The following is a 12784-nucleotide window of genomic DNA, read 5'->3' on the forward strand; positions in this document are numbered from 1 at the left end:
AAGTTTAGTTACATGCCAGGCTGTCTCAACAGTCCAGGCTAACACATAAGCATATTCAAATTCGGTTCCCAAGGTGTTGAGTACAGAAGCATGGTGACAATAGCTTATATAACATAATTTTATAATCTTCCACTTTGTTTCCTGTATTTGACTCTCCTGAGTGAGCACAATGGCACAGCCAAATCAGTTTAGATACTAGGATCTCTACATTTCACATGTTATTGTCCCTTCCTCTTTTCTTTTATTTCTGGTATTGAGTTACTATTTCCTACTACATTTCCCATAATTCTTCAGCACATTCATTCCACCCAGCCAGCTTTTTTTTTTTTTCAAACTTCCTAGATTCTGACAAGCCACAGAAATACCTGATTTCAAAGAGATGCTTGCATTCTATACTGATACCATCTAGGAGTGTAAATGCCTAATGTCACACTGCTGAGAAAGGTAAGAAAAATCATTACAGGTCTTTATATATTCTAATCTTTTAACATTTTTTTGAAGAGACAGAAATGTTTTATTTTTCAACCAATATCTTAGTTACTTATTTTTGTTACATCTGTGCAAATCAAAATGCAATAAAATTTTTGAACGATAGAGCTGGAATATGGACTCAAAATGTGACCCAATAAGATTGCAAGGACTATTTAAAGAAGTCTTCCATAAATCTGACAATGACTCTGACTCCAACAGCGTGGATTTGAATATAAATTTTGCACAAATAAATGAACTACTAAGAAAACAATTAAGCTGCTATCCTGTCTGATTGATATGCCATTATAGCAATGCAAGGACAAATTCATTTAAGTTAGGCTAGAGGCTTAATTAATTTTTTCACAACTATCATCAGAAACACATATTAAGTTTCTACTCTCAAATCATTTCATGATATGACTTTTTTCTCAAATTTTGCAAATAGGGAATCAACATTTAAGACAAAAATAAACCCCAGAATATACAAAGAAAATTTGAATTGGCTAAAGCAAAATTTAGTTACTCTGGTAGTAATAGGATTTTTTTTTTTAACTAAATGTGAGTGTAATCTGATAAGCCTATTTTCCAACTAGTGGATATCATGGTTCTGTATTAAATGTATGCAGTCGAAGAATATGTTTGATTGTTTACTGCCTGGGATTTATATAAAACTGGTATATATAATATGCCATGTGTGTGGTTAACCCAGTTGCAAATCATTAAACCATTATGTAGTAATTAGCAGTGTTATAAAAAGAATGAGATATATGCATCATTTATTTTCAACACAGCTTTGCATAATTGGAATAATATGCAATTTGATCTATTAAGATACTAATTAAATTCAAAACACTTAATATGTACCAGAATGTTGTGCTCTGAAATTGCATAATTGTCCATTGTGTGGTCATTTTCTTCACTATCCCTTTCTCCAAAGCATGTGAGAGTAATCCATAAATTACATTCAGGGAAAAGGTAATATTAAGAAACAATGAGAACCACAAAGAAGTCTTCCATTGGGCAAAAGTGTTATACTTCTCCAGGCAAGTAGAAAAGTCTAATTTGTTTTATAACTCCATTCCAAGCCCCTATTCTGTGCCTTTGAAGATGTGTATACTGAATAAAATGGCCCCAAACAGAAAAAGAAAAAAAGAGAGCAGTTTAAGTGCCTAAATAATTGAAAAATTGGAAATTTTAAATAAAGTAGTTCTGAAAAACCAAGAGGCGGTTTTTCTCCAACTTCTAATTAAGGAGTCTGTCTTCATGAAGATTCACATCCTGGCAAGAGATCAAAGTCATATATTCTTATTATTCTTTTTCAGTTTAGCTTCAATGTACTATCAGATGAAATCTTATTACTGTATTCAGAATTTATCACTTAGCTCAAGAATTTAGCACTGTCTACAATATCAAATCCAACCTCAAAACATTTCCCAAGGCCTTCACATATTAGCCCTTGCTACTTGTAGAATAGTAAGGATGATGGTGAAAAAAATAAAAGCTAATATTTTTCCTAGATATTGTGCTAAAAATGTGCCACATTATCTCATTTAATTCACAGAGGTTAAAATATATATGAGCAAACTCAGGCTGTGAGAGGTAACTTAAACTTGGTTTGAGTCTTACTGTTTCTATGTTCCAAAGTTGAGTGAAATCTGAGGTTATGTGATTCAGAAGCACTGTTCTTAACCTTTCACTACGCTACAAACTTCACAATATTCCAACACTCCTCAAAACCTCCTCTGTACTTGCTCTAAATGAATCAGACCAGACTCTTCCACGTACTTAGTATTGACTTATTCTTTTCTCAATGCCTTAGTTCATGCTGTTTCCTCTCTTAAAGTGTGTACTTTGTCACTTAGCCAAACATCCCTCCTCTTTCAAGGCATGAGTCACATGCCTCCTCCTCCATAGCTCTTTCACCTCAAATGCATACTTCAGATCTCATTCGTATTCCCATAGTGCCTAGTATAGAGAAAGAAAGGTGATTATCTCTCAATAGATATATTTTCCGAAAGCATTAATAGCAAAGACATAAATAATCCATTATAAAACAAAGAATGTTGTCATGCACATTTGATTCCTTGTTATAAAAGATAGATTTGCTGCCAGACATATTTCCTGTGCCAGATTTTCCATCATCAACAAAATTTTCAAAAAGATTTTCATTCACTTTCTGACTGCCCTTGGCCTGTGTCCAATTTTTTTTTTTAGAGCTTCCAAATTTAATTTTAAATTCAAGTGCTGCTGCTGAATACAAGGAGTATAGAGCCAGAGAAGGGGTTTTCCTTGAAGAGAAATGGGATCCATTTTAATTTAGAGGCAAATAAGGGAAGTATCCTGAGGTTACACCCATTATCAGGAATGGTCAGCTCCATTCCTCTGCTTTTTCACCCTAGTGTTCCTGCTCCCTTTACCCTTAGACTCAGGTCCATTCACACTCTTGGGGCAAGTCCTGGCTTGCCCGTGATAATAAAGGAGAGCTCTTCTTGAGAAAGTGGTGGATTCACTAAAGCTCCAGCCAATTTTATCACATATTATTCTGAAGTCTTTAGCAAAATCCTAACCTCATTATGGCCAAACCTCTTTTTGTCTCTCTGATGTATTATTGGCAGGGCATGGATGTCTGCCTAATGGTCAGGCTAGTGTCAGGTAGGGCGGCTGCTGTGGACCCTAGGCTGGCAGGACCAGGAGGCACAGTTGCCATTTCTTTAAGCTAGCCAACATTAGGCATATAGGTATCATTTCAGGGGTGATAATTTGGATTTGTGATGTAACTGTACTTACAGAAAAGGCAGTATGGTGTAGTGATTGAATGACTCTGGAGCCAAACTGCTTAAGGTCAAGTTCTAATTCCGACACTTGTAAGTTGTGTGTGACCTTGAACAACCTTGGACAACTTATTTGATCTCTTAATAGCTCAGTTCTTTTTCAACTGTAAAACAGGAATAATGATAAGTCCTACCTAACAATATGTTTGTGAGGATTAAAAAGAATTAATATATGTCAAACATACAGAGCAATGATAACACGCAACAGTGTAAGCTATTGTTTTATATTTCTTCAGTAAGTAAATGAATAAAAATAATAAATGTATTGTATAGTAAAGTTTTTTTCTTGTCTCTTTCTTCCTCAAGACCAAAAACTCCTGGAGGGCAGAGAGCAGTTATTAATCATCTTTGTACAGCCTCAGCATTTTCCAGGAGGATGATTCATTATTTGCACACAATGACTATTTGTTGAATGAATGCAAGTTGTAATCATTAGAGAGAAAAGGTAAAGTGAAGTAGAGCTTACCATTGTAAGAGTCCAAATTATTTAGGAGTAGTGAGACTATGATGTTTGTAGTTCTGTCCCCTTCAGTGTTGAAGTCACACCCATAGTAACGGCAATAAAGTGGAGAGGGGAATTGTGAATCAGATGTCAAAGTTCTCAAGAGAGAAAAAAGTATGAACCTAAAACATAAGAAGATATTGACATTTAGACTAGCTTAGACTACTGGCACAGGCTGTATATAAAGAGTTTTCCATGAAGAAGAAGTTAGATTATCTGGTTATACTTGGGGAAATAGAGGAATGCCAACAGTACTTATAGTATTTGATGTATGATGTATCCTTTTAAGATGTCCTCCTACTCTATATTTCTTCTTAAATGTCCTAAAGTAATTTTCAAGACAGAGCTCTTGATTTCTTCCATTTCTTCCCACCAAAATATATACAAATTAACAGCAACAATGTTATGGGCCAAATTGTATCCCCTAAAAATTCATACATTGAAGTCCTAACTCCTGGTACCTCAGAATGTAAATGTATTTGAAGGTAGGGTCTTTAAAGACATGATTAAGTTAAAATTATCATTAAGGTTGGGTCTAATCCAGTATGCCTGATGTCTTTAAAAGGAAATTTGGACATGGGTACAGTAAGAAGACTATGTGAAAATACAGGGGAAAAGACAATCATCAACAAGCCAAGGAGAAAGGTCTCAGAAGAAACCAACCCTGCTGACACCTAGGTCTCAGATTTCTAGCCTCTGGAACTGTGAGAGATAAATTTCAGCTGTTTAAGCCATCCAGTCTAAGGCAGCCCTAGTGAACTAATATGAACAGCAAAACCAATTTGTTCTTCCCCCTAGTCTTTGTAATTTCAGTAAATGGTATGATCATCTTTACAGATGTTGAAGTAAAAAACCAAGGAGCAATTTTTTTTATTTTCCTTTTACTCTTGCTGCTTATACCTACATCTAATCCTTCAGCAAACTCTCTTAACTCTACCTTGAAATATAACCCAATTCAATTAAGTGGACTCTACATTCCTGTTTTAAGCCTCTGTCATCTCTCTCTGTCCACCTTTTCAACCACTCTTGTATCATTCTACTCTGAAACCTTGCTACTGTCACATTGATTTTTTTCCTTTCTTCATATATACTAGATCCATTTTTAAGTTTTTGCTTGCTCACTGCCTACAATTATATTTGCCCTCCTCTCCCCAGTTCTTTATATCATTGACCCTTCCAGTCATTTTTAGGTCTCAGCTAAATGTCTTCTCAATGAGAGCTTTTATAATCTCTCAACCTAATAGCTCTGTCATATAGCCTTGCTTTACCCTCATATATCTATTATTATCTGATATCTGTGTGTATATTATTTGGTGGGTATAGAATGTTGATTGGGATTTACCACTAATCTAGAATTGGCAACTTGCTCTCACAGTTGAAAATATGAGATATTAAATCTCACTATATTATTTTTCTCTGTTAAAGAAATTTTTAAAATCTATAACTCGAGGCAGACAATTCTATTTAAGGTTTATTCAGAGGCAACAGAACTGGTCCTGCTCTCAATACCACAATACACAACCATCCCATAAAAAATATCTATGAAGATGATTAGGGAAGAGACAGGGAAGTGTTTTCCTCACCCCTTCCCCAAAGCCAAATATGATAAACTGTAGAAATTGAGTGTCTGCAAGAAGGAGGTATTAGTATTCCATTCCCCACCGTATGTCTACTCAAGCTGTGGAGGGTACCACTGGTGGTGGGAGCTGAGGCAAAGAGAGGTAACGTTAAAATTATATTTTCCCAAATTATTGGGTTCTATGGTCAGAGACCTCAGGATATCATGTGAAAATCTCTACCATACCCTGACAAGAAAGGCAGAATTTGGGTACCTACCATAAAAAAGGCACCAACTGCCGAGCAATACTTGTCAGAAAAGTGACAATAAACTAACACAAGTTGGGAAAAGATACACTTGTCTCTTTGCCCCTCACTCCTTCCTGCTCCCAAGAATTTGAATGAGCTATTACCTATAGAAGGAAAGGAGAACTGTAAGGCTATGTAAGTCTCAGATATGAGACTGAGGTTTTAAACTGGAAAAAGCTAACATTTAATAAACAATATTTACCAGAGAAATATGGAATCTTCCCAAGAAAGGATTAATTTACAAAGAACAAATTCAACAGAAAGCAGATAAGAAAAAAATTCATATTTTTATACTATACATTTGAGATTTTTAATACACTAGTTATAGCTTATTAGTTTAATGTGTATGATCCATGTACTCGTGTGTTACCTCTGTATCCACAATGCTTACAACAGTATCTTTAATAGAGTACAGATGACTGTGGGACTCTGCATTTTGGGTGGTAGTTGTGAATAATGAAATGAAAAGAATAGAGGAAGAAGCTAACTTTGATGTTATAGGCATATTTGGGCTGAAAATCAAGTATTCAGACACCTGGTATGATTAATCTATACAGCAGTCCACTCAAAGTCCTAAAAGAGGTTTTTCAGAGATGTTCTCCTGCCCAAGAGTTCTTAGGATAAACATTTGAATAACTGACTAGCCCTGAGGATGCTTCTCTCCAGTGGAGTCAACAGTGACCTCTATTGGTTTGGAGGCCTCAGGCTTCAATGCTAAAACTGTATTGTGATCAGGAGCAAAAATGAGCCTTGAAGACAACTCTGCTCAGGTGATTGAAGGGAGAGTTGCATGCACCAAGAAGCTCCCTCCTCAGAATAATTGACAGTGAAGCTTTCTGAAAAAGGACCGACCAAGATGCTGTATCAAACGTAAAGCTCAAACGATATGTGAGGCAGTAATAAGTGTATATTATCATTTTGGTGCCTCCTTTACCTTCCATGCTGCCCTTTAGCGGCAATGTGAACTGATTTCTCCTAGGTAGAAATGTGAGGGGAAAGAGGACAAGGGTAGATAGATGAAGTAGTGATAAAGACTGAGGGTCACCTCAAGGGAGTGACCCGCACAAGTCCTTACAGGAGCCAGTGACAAGTCACCTGCTGAGTAGTGCTACCCATGGCCAATCACGGTTACCAGCAGTAACACCAACAATCGACAGAGAACTATACCAATGGCCAGTTAAGCAAAGAGATGCCTGCCTCTCCCCACATTGATTTTCCTGATTCTTCTGCTCTTCAATAGCAATGTTTCTGACTAGTGAAAACAGAGAGGGAAGATGATGAGGGATGCACCTGTGAACACAATTGATCTTTCACTCAAACACCTTTTCTATTCAAAGTCTTTTGATTTTAAAAAATCCCCTGTTTCACAGTGCCAACTTTTCTAATATACAAAGACTAACTACCAACTTTGATGTCTCCGGTTGAAATGTATAGCATAACTTTTTTCTTTATTTTTAATAGCTTTCAGTGGTCTCATTTTTTTTTCAGCAATCCCTTTTATGTGTTACATAGAAATAGAGCCAGATAAATGAAAGGCAACTTTTCCCCCAGAGATATAACAGGAAGGCTCTAATTTAAAGAGAATGTTAGGGTATGTACTCATGTAATTGACAAACAGAGAATCTACTCTAAGATGTGGCTTTTAGTATACAGTCTATTAGGCAGCATCATGGAGGAAAATGCTTTCATCTGTGGTATCAGGAGATTTCCATTCTAATCTCAGCTGAGCTGACTATTTTTTTACATAAATTCTGGCATGTGTTATATCTTCTCTGGGACTAAGACATATAGAATGAGGAGGTTCATCTAGAAAATATTTAACATCCCTTCCAAATATGAAAGTCTATGACCAGTTAGTGTTGGGAATGACCCCAGGCTATTAACAGAAGTAAAGAGCCCTCTGACCATTGGGCAATTTCTCAGTCCATTGTGAAATCCCTCTAAAGGCATTTCATGTCAGATTGAAATATAAAAGTGTTTCAAGATAGAACAAGCATCAACCTAAAAGGAGTATTTTAAACTTTTATTCCATATAGGAAAATACATTACAGAGAAAGGGCAAGGACTAAGTCTATCTTATTTTTGCTCTCTTTCCAGTGCCTGGCTCAGAGCAACATGTAAGCAGCAATCAAATAACTATTGGTTGAATGAATGAATGCAGATAATTTGTTACAGTGAAAAAAAGTGTTTTTTTAAAAAAAGGAAAAAAAAAGGATAAAATACTTTGCTAGCTTCCTTTGATCCCATGTCATCTCCACCCTGTGAGGATGTAAGCCAGTGCAGTTATAAGGCAGAATGGATGTACCAATGCAATCTCTACCTCAAAATCTCGACAGCCCAAGGCACTGCGTCCATGAGTGACCACTGCATTTCTACATTGGATCCCCAGTCATTGAGTAGGGGCATTTAATCCCTGTGCTGACTGCTAGGTTTCTGCATTAACCAAAGCTTAGCCTCTTTTGCTGATAATTTCCTCTAATGCCTTATTTCAGAGCCCGAGTCTTCTATCTCCCTATTATTATGAGCATCACTCAGATTCAGGTTTCTGCCTTGGTCACTGCTCTACATTCTGATTTCAGTAAGTTGCCAGCTTCCACCATGTCCCAGTTGTAATTGGGGACAGGAGTAGCGTTTTCAGATTCCTATAACTGTATAGAAACCCATCACTTAAATTCCAATTCAAAGCAAGGCCCTGTTATCCATGGTCATCAGTTTCTTCCTTCTAATGTTTATCTTATCTACCTAGAATTCTGAATATTACATACCTGCCTTTTCCATCCTGTGGCTGTTTTTGGAACTCCTTCCTATACATCTCCACTTATAGATAGGCCTAACATGAAAACCAGCTTAAAACTTCCATAGCTTGGTATAAATAAATCATCACATCTGCCAAGTTGTCCTGAGTTATAACATTGGTTTCACCTACTGAAGCAATTAACAATGCTTTCCATTTTGGGATCTATGAGAACATGATCTAACAAGAATAATAAATTAATAGATAATAAACAAGACCCTAAATTTTGAAATTAACAACCAGTGAGAAAAATGTTATTAGAACTTCTGATTTTACCACAAAGAAGTTTTGTGTCATACTATTTTTGAAACAAAAAAAAGAAAGGAAAATAAAATTCACCCATGATCTTATTCTTTAAAAATGGTGTGGAAAAGAACTGAAAGTTTTTCCCTCTACTATTGGCTGTTGCCTGGAGAAAATGATTGTTAGTATTTATCAAGCACCTATCATGTGCTAGGAACTGTTATAAGCCCTGAAGATACAGAAGTATAAAAAACAAACAACAAAAAACTGCCTTCGTGAAGCTTATATTTTGATTGGGAAAAATACAAATTAAAAAAGTGAAAAAAATAATGATAAGTGGTAAGAAGAAAAACAACGTTAGGATGGAGAATAGGAAGTGTTAGGGAAGTACATACTGAAATTTTAGATTGTGTAGCTGGGAAAATTTGACAGAGGAATTGATATGTCAAACCATGCAAACCTCTGGGAAAGAACATTCCAGGCAGATGAAGTAGCAAGAATAAAGGCTTTGAGTTGAGACTGTGACTTTAATTTTTGAGGACAGCAAGAAGACCTGTGTGGATGGAGTTGAGGGTAAGGGTAAAACAGAAATGATATTATAAACAGGTGGGAGTGGGGTGGGAGAGGACCAAGGATATATGTCAAAGTATTTTTGAGTTTTATCTGAGGCCGGTGAAAGATATTTTGGAAGACTTTGAAAAAAGAGTGACATAATCTCAGTCTAGTTTTAAAGGGTCATGATGGCTGTGTTGAAAAAATACTAAATGGGACAAAGGGTGAATGAGAGAGACAACAAAAAGTTACAGTAATTAAGGCCAGAAATGAGATTGGACTAGTGTAGTCCTAGGAATCCTAGTCACTGATTTTTTTTTAATAGATCTTTTTTGGAGTATAATTGCTTCACAATCTCTGTTAGTTTCTGTTGTACAACAAAGTGAGTCAGCCATATGCATACATATATCCCCATATCCCCTCCCTCTTCAGCCTCCCTCCTGCCCTCCCTATCCCACCCCTCTAGGTGTTCTCAAAGCACCGAGCTGATCTCCTGTGCTGTGCTGCTTCCCACTAGCTAACTATTTTACATTTGGTAGTATATATATGTCAATGCTACTCTCACTTCACCCCAGCTTCCCCCTCTTGCCCCCCTGTGTCCTCAAGTCCATTCTCTATGTCTATGCCTTTATTCCTGCCCTGCCACTAGGTTCATCAGTACCATTTTTCTTTCTTTTTTTTTTTTTTTTTTTAGATTCCATATATATGTGTTAGCATACAGTATTTGTTTTTCTTTTTCTGACTTACTTCACTCTGTATGACAGACTCTAGGTCCATCCACCTCATTACAAAGAACTCAATGTCATTTCTTTTTATGGCTGAGTAATATTCCATTGTATATATGTGCCTCGTCTTCATTATCCATTCATCTGTCGATGGACATTTAGGTTACTTTCCTGTCCTGGCTATTACAAATAGTGCTGCAATGAACATTGTGGTACATGTCTCTTTTTGAATTATGGTTTTCTCAGGGTATATGCCCTGTAGTGGGATTGCTGGGTCGTATGGTAGTTCTATTTTTAGTTTTTTAAGGAACCTCCATACTGTTCTCCATAGTGGCTGTATCAATTTACATTCCCGCCTGCCGCCAGCCGCGGCGGGTCCTCAGAGTGCAGCAACAGTCGACGAGAGGGGGTAGGGAACTGAACGCACCAAGGTATGGGATCAGAAGGGCACAAGCAACTGATGGTTGCAAGGCAAGTTTAATAACAAAGCATAGCCATATATATCCCCCTAAAGCAGGGAATTTGCTTAGTCATGCCTTATGGCATCAGCTGGTTGATTGGCTTCTCGGCTTTTCCCTCAAAGGCACCAATTTCCCCTCCAGGGTTGCTTCTCCTAGCTTTAGAGAACAACCAGGGATTCCCAGTAACTGAGCAAGTCCCTGGAGCGATTTGGCCAAAGGCCATCTCCTTTTTTACGTTCATACCATAAAGTCCAGGATGCATACCAAGGAGAGTACAATTGGGCCCTGAGGCTTATGAGCGTCTTAATGGTGCCTTCCTCAGAGGGCAATGCTCGCCACATTTCCCCTTCTTTTATTTTTTAAAGCTTGATAATGCAATTTCAACCCATACACCTCCTGACAAAGAGCAGCAAGACGGCCAACAATAAAGCATAATAAACAAGGTAAGGCAATTAACATCAACAATACACATGACCCCACGGTAATCAATCCTGTGAGTCCATTTTGAAACCAAATGCATTGGATTTAACCATTGAAGCTGATCCAAGAGTCCTTGAATTAATTGTTGGGGCCCGTCTTCTAGTAGATGAGCTTCTTGAATTGCTTGTATTTCCGCATTAAGTTTTTGTATGTCCAAACTAATGTGTCCATCAGTCCATACACTTAAAAGGTGCATTTTTACTTTGTTCCAATCCCAGTCAGTTTCTTTATAAGCGTGTTGAGTCACACAAATCCAAGTATATTTAGCATGGCAAATCAAACGCATTTTCAATTTTAAAGCCATAATTTCCATAATTTGGTCTCCTAAACCTATGAGAGCATTTTTTAACTCATCAACCTCAGTTTTTAGTTGAGTATCAATATGACTTTGTAATGCTAATGCAATACTGGTATTTTTAGACAATTGATTAACACAATGTGCTTGTTGTACAGTTTTACTTAATGCTAAACTGGCGGTAGCGGCTATGGCTGTTAAAGCGGCTTAGGCTAATATGCTACATATTAATATTCCAATGAATCGTTTAGGTCTTTTTAAAACTTCAGATAATTCTAGCCAAGCTTGCATGCTAGTACTATGATACCATGGTTCAGAAATATTTACAGGCAGCATTACATAGGAAGGTTGTTTTAACATCATAACAGAAAAAGTTCCTTTCATAGGCAGAATGCAAGTACTAAAAATACAATTCTGACAAGTTATATTATATCCTAAGGAACCAGAAGTAAACTCAATCTGTAAATCTCCTATTAGCAAGGCATATGAGGGTGTAACACAAGTAATAACCGGTTGATAAGAATAAGACAATGCAAACTTCCTCAAATCCCAATGCTTATAAAAAACCAAACTATTATTAGTAACAGAAACTGAAGAAATTAAAATGGTACCATTATTATAATTTAAGGTGCACCAGATTTGAGAATTCAAAATCAGATTGGGGAAAATCAGAAGGAAAAAAGGAGGGAAACTTCAAACTTGTAACAGCTTTAACTTCCTTTAAACTATGGCCGGCCAGTAAAGTCCCTTGTCCTCCTACATATACTTCAACACAAAAATAGTATCTTTGACTTTGCAGCTTCTATTAGAGCTCCACTTTCAGCTTTATGATTAGACCCATCTTTGTTGCTATAATTACCAGTCTCATTCTTTCCATTTTTGTTATTGTTGCCCTGTGAAATCATTTTTTCTAGAACAGCAAGAAGATGTAAAGCTTTTTCAGCTTGGTAGGTTAATATATACAGGTCTACGAACAAAAAACACACTGCTTGGGCAAATTTTTCTTCAAAAGGTTCTATGAACTGATAAAGTTTTTCACCAACGGATATGGCTTCTGTATACTGTCGGACATGATACAGGATGACTGCTTGTTTGTAATACAACATACTGTTTTCAAGATCATCTAGTCCATCCAATTCTTCAACAGCCGAGTGCACCTGATTCTTCAATTGGTTAAGTGTCTGTCTTAAACTATCTGTTGTTGTCTGGTTACTTTTGAAAAACTCAGCTACTGCCATATTCAAAATTATTTTATAATCGTCTTTGTTTATATCTTGTAGGCAGGCAAGATGTTGCAGACAGACACCATAATTTCCAGCTGTAAAAGCCTGGAAAGCACTGGTGGACAACTCCTTCTCTTGATCAGTGATCTCTGGTCGCTCCTTGGATACTTCTTGTCCCATATTTTTTTACTTCTGACTACTGCCCCGAGTTACTATCAACTTTACTATGTGGCCACACTTTCACTCTTCACTCCGGGGATTCACCTACCGAGATTCAGATGTCCCTCTTGTCAGGTCCCTGTTCGGGCGCCACTTGCCGCCAGCCGCGGCGGGTCCTCAAA

General features: G+C 37.0%; 1 long non-coding RNA gene across 8 annotated transcripts in view; it reads left to right on the forward strand.

The window, feature by feature from the left end:
* Positions 1 to 323: 323 nt before the first annotated feature.
* Positions 324 to 12784, forward strand: part of LOC136792280 (uncharacterized) — a 520212-nt gene continuing 507751 nt past the window's right edge. For all 8 annotated transcript variants that reach the window (XR_010835849.1, XR_010835856.1, XR_010835850.1 and 5 more), the window contains exon 1: positions 324 to 444. This is a non-coding gene — a long non-coding RNA (uncharacterized lncRNA). The remainder of the gene's footprint in view (positions 445 to 12784) is intronic.

The sequence above is a fragment of the Kogia breviceps genome, chromosome 12 (assembly GCF_026419965.1).
Source record: "Kogia breviceps isolate mKogBre1 chromosome 12, mKogBre1 haplotype 1, whole genome shotgun sequence".
Classification (NCBI taxonomy): Eukaryota; Metazoa; Chordata; class Mammalia; order Artiodactyla; family Physeteridae; genus Kogia; species Kogia breviceps.